The sequence below is a fragment of the Balaenoptera ricei genome, chromosome 11 (genome assembly GCF_028023285.1).
Source record: "Balaenoptera ricei isolate mBalRic1 chromosome 11, mBalRic1.hap2, whole genome shotgun sequence".
NCBI classification, from domain to species: domain Eukaryota; kingdom Metazoa; phylum Chordata; class Mammalia; order Artiodactyla; family Balaenopteridae; genus Balaenoptera; species Balaenoptera ricei.
Window position 1 is genome coordinate 98,187,081 of NC_082649.1, and position 11,636 is coordinate 98,198,716.

The 11,636-nt window shown below is 41.9% G+C and overlaps 1 long non-coding RNA gene across 1 annotated transcript in view; it reads right to left on the minus strand.

Annotated features, from left to right (window-relative positions):
- LOC132375178 (uncharacterized) overlaps positions 1 to 11,178 on the minus strand; it is a 272,033-nt gene extending 260,855 nt beyond the window's left edge. Inside the window, exon 1 of the long non-coding RNA XR_009505954.1 lies at positions 11,085 to 11,178. This is a non-coding gene — a long non-coding RNA (uncharacterized LOC132375178). The remainder of the gene's footprint in view (positions 1 to 11,084) is intronic.
- Between the last annotated feature and the right edge of the window lie 458 nt (positions 11,179 to 11,636).

An 11,636-nucleotide genomic window follows, 5' to 3' on the forward strand; every position in this document is an offset into this window, starting at 1 on the left:
GTAAATCTTGGAGATTAATCCTTTGTCAGTTGCTTCATTTGCAAATATTTTCTCCCATTCTGAGGGTTGTCTTTTGGTCTTGTTTATGGTTTCCTTTGCTGTGCAAAAGCTTTTAAGTTTCATTAGGTCCCATTTGTTTATCTGTGTTCTTATTTCCATTTCTCTGGGAGCTGGGTCAAAAAGAATCTTGCTGTGATGTATGTCATAGAGTGTTCTGCCTATGTTTTCCTCTAAGAGTTCGATAGTGTCTGGTCTTACACTTAGGTCTTTAATCCATTTTGAGTTTATTTTTGTGCATGGTGTCAGGGAGTGTTCTAATTTCATACTTTTACATGTACCTGTCCAATTTTCCCAGCACCACTTATTGAAGGGGCTGTCTTTTCTCCACTGTATATGCTCGCCTCCTTTATCAAAGATAAGGTGACCATATGTGCGTGGGTTTATCTCTGGGCTTTCTATCCTGTTCCATTCATCTATATTTCTGTTTTTATGCCAGTACCAAACTGTCTTGATTACTGTAGCTTTGTAATATAGTCTGAAGTCAGGGAGCCTGATTCCCCCAGCTCCATTTTTCGTTCTCAAGATTGCTTTGGCTATTCGGGGTCTTTTGTGTTTCCATACAAATTGTGAAATTTTTTGTTCTAGTTCTGTGAAAAATGCCAGTGGTAGTTTGATAGGGATTGCCAGAGTTGATTTTTTAATTAAATTAAGTCAAGGCAATGAGAAGTACATTCAATGAAGAAGGGATACGGATTCAAATCAACTTGGTGGGGAAAAGAGAAAGAGTGAGTCAGGTATGGGGTGTGGGAGGGTGGTCAGAGCTTAAATAATCACAGTTCTTACACAGCTTAAATAGGGAGAAACTGGGGGACTTCCCTGGCGGGCCAGTGGTTAAGACTGCGGGCTCTCAATGCAGGGGGCGCGGGTTCGAACCTTGGTTGGGGAACTAAGATCCCACATGCCACAAAGTGCGGCCAAAAAATAAAATAAAATAATAGGGAGAAACTGGTAGATTTTGCCCTATAGGACAGATTCCTACAAACTGCTGGAGTTTTGTGGGTGTGACTGCTCCAAAGTCCCCACTCTCTCCTCTTCCTGTGTCTTCCCCCAACCCAGGAGAGCATGTCAGCCAGGCTATGCTTCCCAAAGGGCTGTTCTCTGGCTCCACCTCCACCAGTACCAGTGGGGACCACGGAAGCTTCGGGGGATGGGGGCAGGGTGGAGTGTGAAGAGACACAGAGTCAAGGAGCCCCAGCCGCTGACTTACCCTGCACAGGAGAAAAGTTCTCAGCACTGAGGTTCTGTGCCCCATAAATGCAGCCTCTGTCACAGGAGTATCAGACGCCAGAGACGGTCAACCCTATGGCCACTCCCCACCACGGCACTGTGCCTGACCAGTAGTGAAAAGAATAATCTGATGTATCTATTTTCAGTGGAATTCGCCATATTTTTCCCCATTGGCCATCAATTTGGTGGTTGGATAGGCTTAGCCCCAGTAAAATAAGATACTGGCAGGATGGCTATTTCAAGAAAGTCCTAGCCAATTATCTAGATAATTGTAGCAAATTAAAATAGGATAGGATTTTCTATCTATACTTTTTTGGTAGGTTTTCTACTTTTACCTGGATTTTTGGAGGGGGATTTTACATTTTGCCTAATTTGGCTCTGTGGTCTGACCACATTTTGGGAAGAAATAGGCCAAGTTTCATTTCTACAAAGACTAGCTTTGGCTCTATTAATGAAACAGAATGACATGATACAAATGACAATAACTAAGATTTTCTGAATGCCTACAGTGTGGCAGGCACTCTTTTAAATGTTTTACACAAATAACCCCCATTTAAATCTTACAGCTCTATGAGGTAGCCTGTATTCTCCTCTCCATTCTATACATGAGGAAACTGAGGCATGGAGAGGTAAAGTAACCTACCCAAGATCACACAGCCGGCGTCTTAGTCAAAAGGCTAAGTACTATATCAGGCAATCCTAAAACCTCAGTGACTTAACATGCTAGACATGTATTTCTTCCTCCAATAAAGTACAATTCAAATACTTCAAATCAAGTAAGCCCCATCCCTGCTGGGAGGCTCTTTTTCAAGCAATGACTCAGGAATCCAGGAATCAAAAGGCTTCAACACACGGCCCAGGGGAGCATCACAGAGGGACCAAAGTGTGGAGAAAGCAAATCCTATTCTCAGAAGCTTCCTAGGTCAGGATGTGACATGCATCATTGCCTCTCACATTTTATTTTCCAGCACAAATCACGTGGTTCCCCCTAGATGCAAAGGAGCTCATGTAATGCCTGGCTGGACAACCACTTCCCAGCAACAACTCTCACCATTCTGAGCAGAGGCCGTCAGCTCTAGTGACCAGCCAGCCTCTCTGCCACAGCTAGTACACAGCCGAGCTGAGATTTGAAATTCAGCTCTTTAAACCCTCTGCTGGGTCAAATTTTGTGTTAAGGACTAGCACTGCTGTTGTTTTTCCTTTTTAAGATACAAAAGTATATTTCTAAAAGAAGGCTTCTAAGGAAAAATATCGTGCATTATAGGGGCCAAATCATGTAAACAATTAAAGCCAGCCAAGGGAAACAAAGGAAACAAACAAGGGAAACAAAAAGAGTGATGCTCTCGCTAGCTAAGGGCCGCTGCTGTTCAGCTTCAAGGCCAGGGAGAGAGAGAGTTGGGGATTATGTAACTCTAAGGACAAATGCAAATCTAGTACGGTTCACCTATTACTTTTTTTTTTTTTTTTTTGAGAGAGAAGAGAGAGAGAAATACGAAATACGAAATATGAAATGTTATGAGAAAGCTCTCCAGATTTTCAAATATTAGTTCTGGCAGGCATTCCATTTCCAGCGTAATTAGCATTTGAAAGAGAGATGATTTCATAGGAATAGGCCTAAGGGATTGCACTGATATCCTGAAGTATCTGGTGATGGGCGGAGGGGAGATTCTCTCAGAGCCATGGACTGACCCGCAGCACCTAAAAATGGCTGAACCACAGTCTTCTTTGGCTCTGCCTAGCTGTCCAACCTAACCTCCTCCAGACACTCCTCTTAAAAACCCCCTTCTGTCCACTAATCCTGACACTTAGCCAAATTTTGCTTCTCAACATTCTTCTCTCTCTTTTCTTCTCTTCCCCCTTCTCCATCCACTGGATGTTTCTTCCACTCTTTCTGGCCTCAAATATCATTCTAATGATGACTTGCAAAAGTTATGTCTTAATCCTCTCTCTCCTCTAAGCTATAGGATGACCTTTCCAGGAAATGTCATCTAAACCAAATTCTTCGCCCAGAACACTGACTATCTAAATCTCACTTCACATCTTGATTTCCTCAGGTGGGTCACTTACACTAGTGCTTCTCAAACGATTGTGTGTGTGTTGATGGCGTGGAGCCGGTTCATATTCTGAATTCCTCCTCCCATTTCAGACTGACACCACTGGGAGCTAGTTCTCCATGAAAACTTTCCCATCTCTGTTTGGTCTGAGCTTTCTGAGAACTAGAAAACTTGGGTAGAGGATGATTTAATAGCAAACATACCTTAAAAGCTGAAAACGGGATATTGCTCTGTAGAGCTTTGGAGACTTCTCTATCCTAGAGCCATTGGCTTACATTTCACAGGCTAGGGAAGCTACAGATCTCTTTCCCCTTGCCTCCCTGGAGAATATTTATTAATAGTCCAGAGTAAAGGTTTTTCTCCCTCTGGAGGGAAGATGGGCTGACATGCCAACCACCCTCTATAAGCTCCAAGTCTCATAATTTCTGGGTTCCTCTCCTGCTCATACTGTGTCACCCCAAGAGGACTGGGGCTCAAGAAACTGATGCAAAAATACTCTGATCCAGAGACCCCATGTTTTCTATAAGAATATCATATGCATATAAATATAGCAGGTACATGTATGAAACGCAATAAAATTACATGCTAAGAGAGTACATCTTAAAAGTTCTCATCACAAGAAAAAAATGTAACTACGTGTGGTGATGGGTGTTAACTAGGCTTATTGTGATAATCATTTTGCCATATGTACAAGTACCAAATCATTATGTTGTATACCTGAAACTAATATAATGTTATATGTCAACTATATCTCAAAAAAAAAAAAAAATCATGCAAGGACACCTCAGAAGTACAATGGTCCAGGATGTGGGGTGAGATTGCCCAGGTGTGAATCCTGGTTTTGCCATTTACCAAATCTGTGTACTCATCAGCAACTTAAATTCTGTGGCTTGGTTTCTTCATCTATGATGTAGAGACCAAGTTATAACAACCTCACGTGTGTGTTGTAAAGAGTCAAGAAGTTGACACAGGTGGAGAACTCAGAACACTGCCCACCTCTGCTAAGTGCTCAACAGAACCTAACTGCTATTGTCATCAGGCAGGCTGTGGGTGTGATCTCCAAGGCTCTCTCTTTTCTCATAACGGTCATCCCAGCCCCTTCCAGCAGATCCAGGACAAAGTCAAGAAGGGTTGGACCCATAGCTGATCAGGGAACAGGACTTGCATCCTCATGCAGGGACTCAACTGTGCTGAATCCAGGTGATCAGACGCAAATGTGGTGATAAGACCCCATACACCACCTTTACAAAAGCACCCTCCATTGCCAGTTCTGGACAGATCTGACTGAGTCTTTTCCTCAAAGGCGAACTGAACCAACTTCCAACATTTTCTTCCCATTTACCCAGCTCAACTATGAGTGCCCATAATACCTCTTTGGATTATTTATCTTAAAAATCATGGGACCATTTGGTACCTATGAAGAAAGGCTTAAAAGCAAAAACTATTTAAATGAGACCCAAGCAACAGTATTACTACAAGTAACTACTTCTAGATGGAATAAAAAAACAAACTGAATTTAGTGGGGGGGGGGGGGGATAAGGCTTGAAACAGCCTTGAGGTCCTCTTCCTAAAAAACAAACTGCATGATATGCAAAAGCAAAGGCATAAAACATAGAAGCCAAAATTTTATTATTACATAAAGTCACTGTGTCATCTTGCCATCAAAGTTTCTAATCCTTACTTTCAGTTTCTATGCTCAGTGCGACGTGGAACAGTACCAACGTTGTGTGGACCGACGCTGACCCCTGGATTTTCCTTTGAGTGGCACTCACTTCCATCACCCACCAGATGGTTCAGGTTAAACTTCAGCATTGACCTATTTACAGCTCCTTAATGGAGGTTATATGGGGAGAACCTGGAATAATGCCCAGCCCGTAAGTAAGGCTTCTGTGGATGTTAACTATTATTGCCATCCGATTCCACCCTCTCCTTCACCCTGACTTCACAATGAACTCTCAAGTCTCATGAAATTCACCATTCCATTTATTTTCTGCACTGGTCCCTCCGTCTCCATACCCACAGCCATGACTTCGGTTCCACTTAGACAGACCCTTATTACCACGTAGCTATAGTATTTCAATAGCATCCTAATCAGAAACAAACGCAGCTCCAGAATACGAAGCTTGGGTGATTGGATGGTCAGTGATTCCATTGGTAAAAATGAAGAATGCACTTAGAGAGTCTGTCGGGAAAGAAAAAGGCTAGCTTGTCTGGGGGGGACACAGGCGAAGCAGCGCATATCTGCAGGCCCACTAGATGGCTGGCCCACACTCTCCATGAGACCATGTCCCCAAAGTACAAGCTATCGTGTCCCATTTTTTGCAAATTCCAATGTCCTTCATTCGTAAGAGACAGGGCAAGAAAAGAGGGGAGAAAAAAGCATTCATGCCTTCCTGTGTGCCTTCTCAGATAGCCTTCGGCCAGAAGCAGCACAGGAAGGGGAAGCAGGGAAAGGGAATGAACAAGTCACACCCCAGGAAGGATGGACACGGTAAGGTTGACCCCCTCCTTTGAAAGTACAATGACGTATCCACTGGGAGTGGACACAGTGTTTTAATAAATATATGCCTCTGTCTGACTCACATTGTATAACTCCTGGAATCATTTCCAATGATTTTGCCAGGAATCAACCTAGAGAGGACGGTTGTAGTAGAAGCTTCCAGTGGCACAACTACTAGGCCATGGTGCTCAGAGGCCTAGAACTTAAGCTACATGACACTCCTGATCTACACATGGGAATTTAAAAGCCTGAGCCATGGAACAGCATGCTTTGGTGGCTATATCTACTGAGAGTTTTTGCAACACACTAAGAAGGCACCAGAAGGACACTTGGATTCAAATGTCTATTATAGGCAACCAGAAATTCAGCTTAGGAGAGAGTTCAGCCTTGGAGAGAAGAAAGTACACACAGAGAAATGACATGTTAGGACATCATCAGGTAAAAAGTATTAAAAACAAAAACAACAAAAAACACGATCAAGGGCAGATCCTAGTAGAATCCCTGTATTTAAGAGCCAGAGGAGGAATATTTTGAGAGGAAGAAGGAAATCCAGAAAAATAAGCCAAAAAACCCCAGTAAAGTATCAGAGAAGCTCTTGGTGGAAAATATTTTAAGAAGGAAGGGATGTCCACAATGTCACCTGTAAGAGAAAAATAGTGAGGAGCAGAAAGTTACTGAATTTAATTACCAGGAGGGTATCAGGGACCTCTGAGAAAGCAGGTGGAATAAACAGGAAAAGTCAAGGAGTAAACAGGTGGTGAGAAAGATGTTTCAAAAATGAGAGGATAATTTTAAGACCGTAGTGACAAGAGAAACAAAATAATTACTCATTATTTTATCTAATTTACTTTCATTATCCCCATTCTTCCTCTTATTATTATAAATGCAATATCTTGCTATCTGTTGTAATAGTAAGTCAAAACCTCAAACACAGTATTTTTTTAAAAGGCAATTTTCCAGGTAAATCAAGCCAAAAAGTAGTCATTGGTCATAGTTACCTGGATAAGACAAAGGAAAGCATTCAGTGACTTGAATTATCAAAGACGTCCCCTCAACCTTCCACTTTCTATTAGCGAAGCCTGGGGTCAAGGGCAGAGGGGAAGAGGATGAGAAATGGCATCAGTATCCTTTCCTGGTGCCATAATTGGGACAAAGGCTTTTATCAAGAGAAGGTAAACCCTCTGGAGATTATGCTATTAAAGGCTCCAAACACAAATGAGAGCTAAAATTTAAAGGTGGAAAGACGATGGAAAGATAAGCACCTGCATCACCCACTGAGTCCCTAGTTACGCAGCAAGCATGAGATAAGAGGCCTTGCACAGCAGCTACGGTCCCCTGAACCACTGGGTTCAGTGCCAAGCCAGCAAACCAAGCCCTCCGCGGCTCTTAGCCCATTACATTACTAGACAGTGTTAATACCCAACACAGGATGGAACTTGGATCCACACCAATTAACCTCCCTTCAAACCTCCATTTCTTGAAGAACAAGAATTTTAGCAGCTTAGGCTACATGTTAGAGGAGAGCCTGAAATCCCATGTATGAGAGGTACTGATTTTTTACTCAAAGAGGTTAAAAGAATGATTATGGTTTGAAAAGTCTTATCCTTAGAAAGCAGCCTGAACACCTTTGCCTACTCTTCCCTGCCTCCTCCTGGCCCTTCTACCTGGACAGATGGTCACCACCTCCTGCTCACCCCAACCCATGCCAGCTCCACTGCACGGAGCCCCTTTCCAGTTTTAGCATCTCCATGTAAATGTCACCTCCTTAATAAGACCTTCCAAACCACCATGTAAACACAACCTCCACTTCCTCTGACTCCTGCTAATTCCCTTCAAAGCAACTGCATAAGGTATTTAAAGTTTTCTGTCTCTTTGTTTTTGGACCCCCTCTGCCCATTCCCATATATCCCACAAACACATGAGCCATGAGTCAGAAGTCCAAAAATGAGCCTTATGTGGCTAAAATCAAGGTGCCGGCAGGATTGTGTTCCTTTCGGAAGCTCTAGGGGAGAATCTGTCCCTTGCTTTTTCCAGCTTCTAGAGATTGCGTTCATTCCTTGGCTTGTAGCCTCCTTCCAGCAGCAATGTAACTTCAACTTCTCCTTCTCCTCCTCTGACCCTCCTGCCTCCCTCTTATAAAGACCCTTGTGATTACACTGGGCCCACCTGGATACTCCAGGTGACTCTCCACAGCATTTCAAGATCCTTAATTTAACTGCATCTGCTACATCCCTTTTGCCATGAAAGGTGATTTATTCATACGTCTGGGGCTTAGAATGTGAACATCTTTGATGGGTCATTATTCTGTCTACCACAGAGGAGGAAAGAGCAAGGAGGAGAAGGGGAGGGAGGGGAGGAAAGGAGGGATGATTCTCTCCTCCTAATCCCTCACTCCTCTTATCCCAGGCAACCACCTAGAACCGGGATCCCCAAAGAAATTTCCCATTGCAACACTGTCTACTCCCGTTATCTCCTGGTCACTCGCCTTCAACTACATTTTTGTGAGTTCAGATTGAGGTTAACAGAATACCATGACCAGTCCAAAACTGTATTCATTCTTATTAATTAAATATACCATATATAGTTGTTAAAGACTTAAAGAATGATGGATTCCGTTCAGTGCATTCCATGCCCAAATGAGCAACTATCATCCATTCTAAATCAAGATAAAATCAGAATGTTAGGAGTCTCTGGGAAATAGATCAATGTGGCAATAACTGGCAATTATTCCACGTTTCTGAAGATAGGTGACATCTATTTCTTTTAATAAATGTGACCAGCTCAATTCCTTTAGACAACCTTTCAAGATAGTTGCTTATTATTTGTTCAACTCAGTCAAAAGGGCCAATCCAGAAATGGTTCAACAAGTTGGTACTAGTTCAAGAAACACCAAATAGTTATTCTTATTGCTTTTTCTGTCCCCACCCATGAATTTTTCTGGCTGCTTTCATATTATGTAAAAGAAGTAATCAAAAGCAAAAACTTTATTAGATCCCATAAACATGACTGGTTAAAAAATGGGCACCAATTCTTCAGAAATCAAGTGTTCTTCAACAATATCCGGCGTAAGTACTCAGTAAGCATTAGGTATTATGATAAACACCCCTATGATTCTTATCTTGAAAATGTCCAATGTATAGCTCATTAACAGCTAATTTGCTAAATGCAAATGTGGACTTCTTTTAAGGTTAAATTATCTTGATAATGTTTTTTACTGAGGCCAAGATGCTCCCCAAAGCCTCACGCTGGCTTTCAAAGTAGGATGTAGTCTATACTCAGAAATCTCAGTAAAACTCTCTCCTGCCTCTCCAGACCCTAGACTCTGTAGTTGACAGAGTATTTCATTATATTGCCGGTAGTTCTTGACAAGAGGTGGGGAAAAAGGAGGAGGAAGACACATTAGGAAATCATTGAAATGAGAAATGTCACCTTGAGTTTAGTTTCAGCGAGCTTATACTCAGCCTTCAGCTGGAAAATGGCCAGTGGAAGTAAAAGAGCATTTACAAAAAATACCGATCCTGTGCATGAACAAATCTATCTTTCATTAATATTTGATTTTTTTGTCCCCATATTGATTGTCATGACATGGCTGTCACCCAGCTGAGTCCCACAACCTCTACTGCAGGAAATTTCCTTACAGAATTACTTTCCCGAAAGGGCTGGGTGTTACAGAAGCCTTGTCAAACTGCACACATGTCAACGGCATTTGGTAGTGACTCTTCAATAATTGATTTACTAGGCTGAACTGTCGGTACAATTTGAAAAGCTCCTGTTCGCTGCCCATGCTTCTTGGGGCCAACAGCCCAGGAGTACCATGATTGGACCATGTATAACACAAGTACCAGCTTATGTGGTCTGATATAATCAACTCGACATGTGTCCTGAAGAAAGTGAGTCCAGAATCACAGAACACTAGAGCTGGGAGGAACCATTATCCATTGATCATTGTACGAATGACCCACTAATTCTTTAACTCACTGATTTTACAGAATTTGTGGAATCCGTATTTATAAAGCACAACTAGAAAATTTTGTTAGCTGGAGCATTTAAAACAACACATTTATATACTATTCTTCACTGTGTGAGGAGGAACCAACACAATAAAGCAGAACTAAAAGGATAAAGACATGCTAAGGATAGCCCGGCTTCAAATTTGCTCTGCTTCACAGCAAGTCTGCGTAAGACTGAGAATAAGCAGGCTTATTTTAAGTAGTCATTCCAGGGAAGTAGTTCTGATTGTATAATATTTCCAGTCCTGGCACTTTTAAAACATGACTGCAAATTCTTTTAACACTCTTCCCATTGAGAGATGGAGTCTAAGTCCTCTCTCCTTGAATTTGGGCAGACTTGTCATCACTTTAATAAAGTACACCAGGAGTGACACCATGTGACTTCCAGTGCTAGGTCTGCAGCTTCTACCTTGGCCACTGGAACACTAACTATTGGAGACTTGAGCTATTAAATGAGAAGTCCAACTACCCACGTTCAGTCATGCTGGGGGGAAGCCCAAGCCACCTGAAGGCACCATGGCTAATAGTCCCACCAGTGTCAGATATGAGAATGAGAAAACTTGTAGATGGTTCTGAACACAAGCCATTGAGCCCGCCCAGTTGAGTCTCAGACAGTGTAGAACAAAGATCCACCATCCCTAATGCAATCTGTTCAAGTTCTTGACCTGTACCAGTTGTGAGCATAATTAAATGGTTGATTCATGCCACTAAATATTAGAGTGATTTGTTACACAGAAATAGGTAGGTTATTTATCTCATCCCAATTTAAAATTTCACATGATGAAGGAGGTTGTTGTTCTTTTCTCTCTAGGACAGAGTACCTTTCATTTCCCTTGTGGTACACTGAATATATCCACCATCTCAAGGAAAAACGGTGCATATGGTGGGGTGGGGAGAGACGAGGAAGCAAGAAGACAGTTTGCACTCACTCAGAAATAGAAGAATTAGTTACAGATGCTCACAAGAATCATTGAAAGAGAACTGAGGGTACCTTTGGGGAGGTACAAAGTGCGTCATGTTAGAACTGTACAAAATTAAGAAAGCATCTCAAGGGACTATTATTACCTGCCAACAATTTCAGAAACTCTACCTGGGTTTTTTATGTTGAGATGAAATCTGTTTCTTGTATCAACTTTTCATCAGAAATTCAGAAGTCCCTTTCAGTTTAGTATTGACATAGGTTATGTGTACATGAATCACTACACAATCCCAAGTGGCCCCATAAAATATTACCTGTAAGTCACAAAGCCTTGGTGACAATTCGTAAAGACTCGCTGCCCGCCTGCCAAGTTCCCTCTGCAAAGCACAGCAATCTTCAAGGATCACAAACTCTCTGTGCAGAGAAATCATATAATTTGAGTCATATCACTGCCCTGCTGAAAAGTCTTCAGAGGTATCTCAGTGCCTAATTACTACAGTTCAATTCTTATATCTTATCCTTACTGACATTTCCTGATCTTCCTTTAACTTAACTATCCATACATAGTTTGTTCTTCTATTTAAATTGACTTTAAAAAATATCTGCCCTACTATGTGTTGGCACCATTCTCAGAACTACACAGGTTAGTAATAACAAAGAAGTTCCCAACCCTGCTCAAACCAACATTCTGGTGGGAGGAAGTCAGAATCCTCAGAAAATAAAATACTGCACAACCTTGGTCAGTGCCATGGAGAAAATGAGGTGGTGGGATGAAGTAATTGGCTAGGGTGATCATGGAAAATTATAAATGGAGCTTTTCAAATTTTTATTAAGAAACTTTTCAAGGATTCAGCAAAGCACAGAGA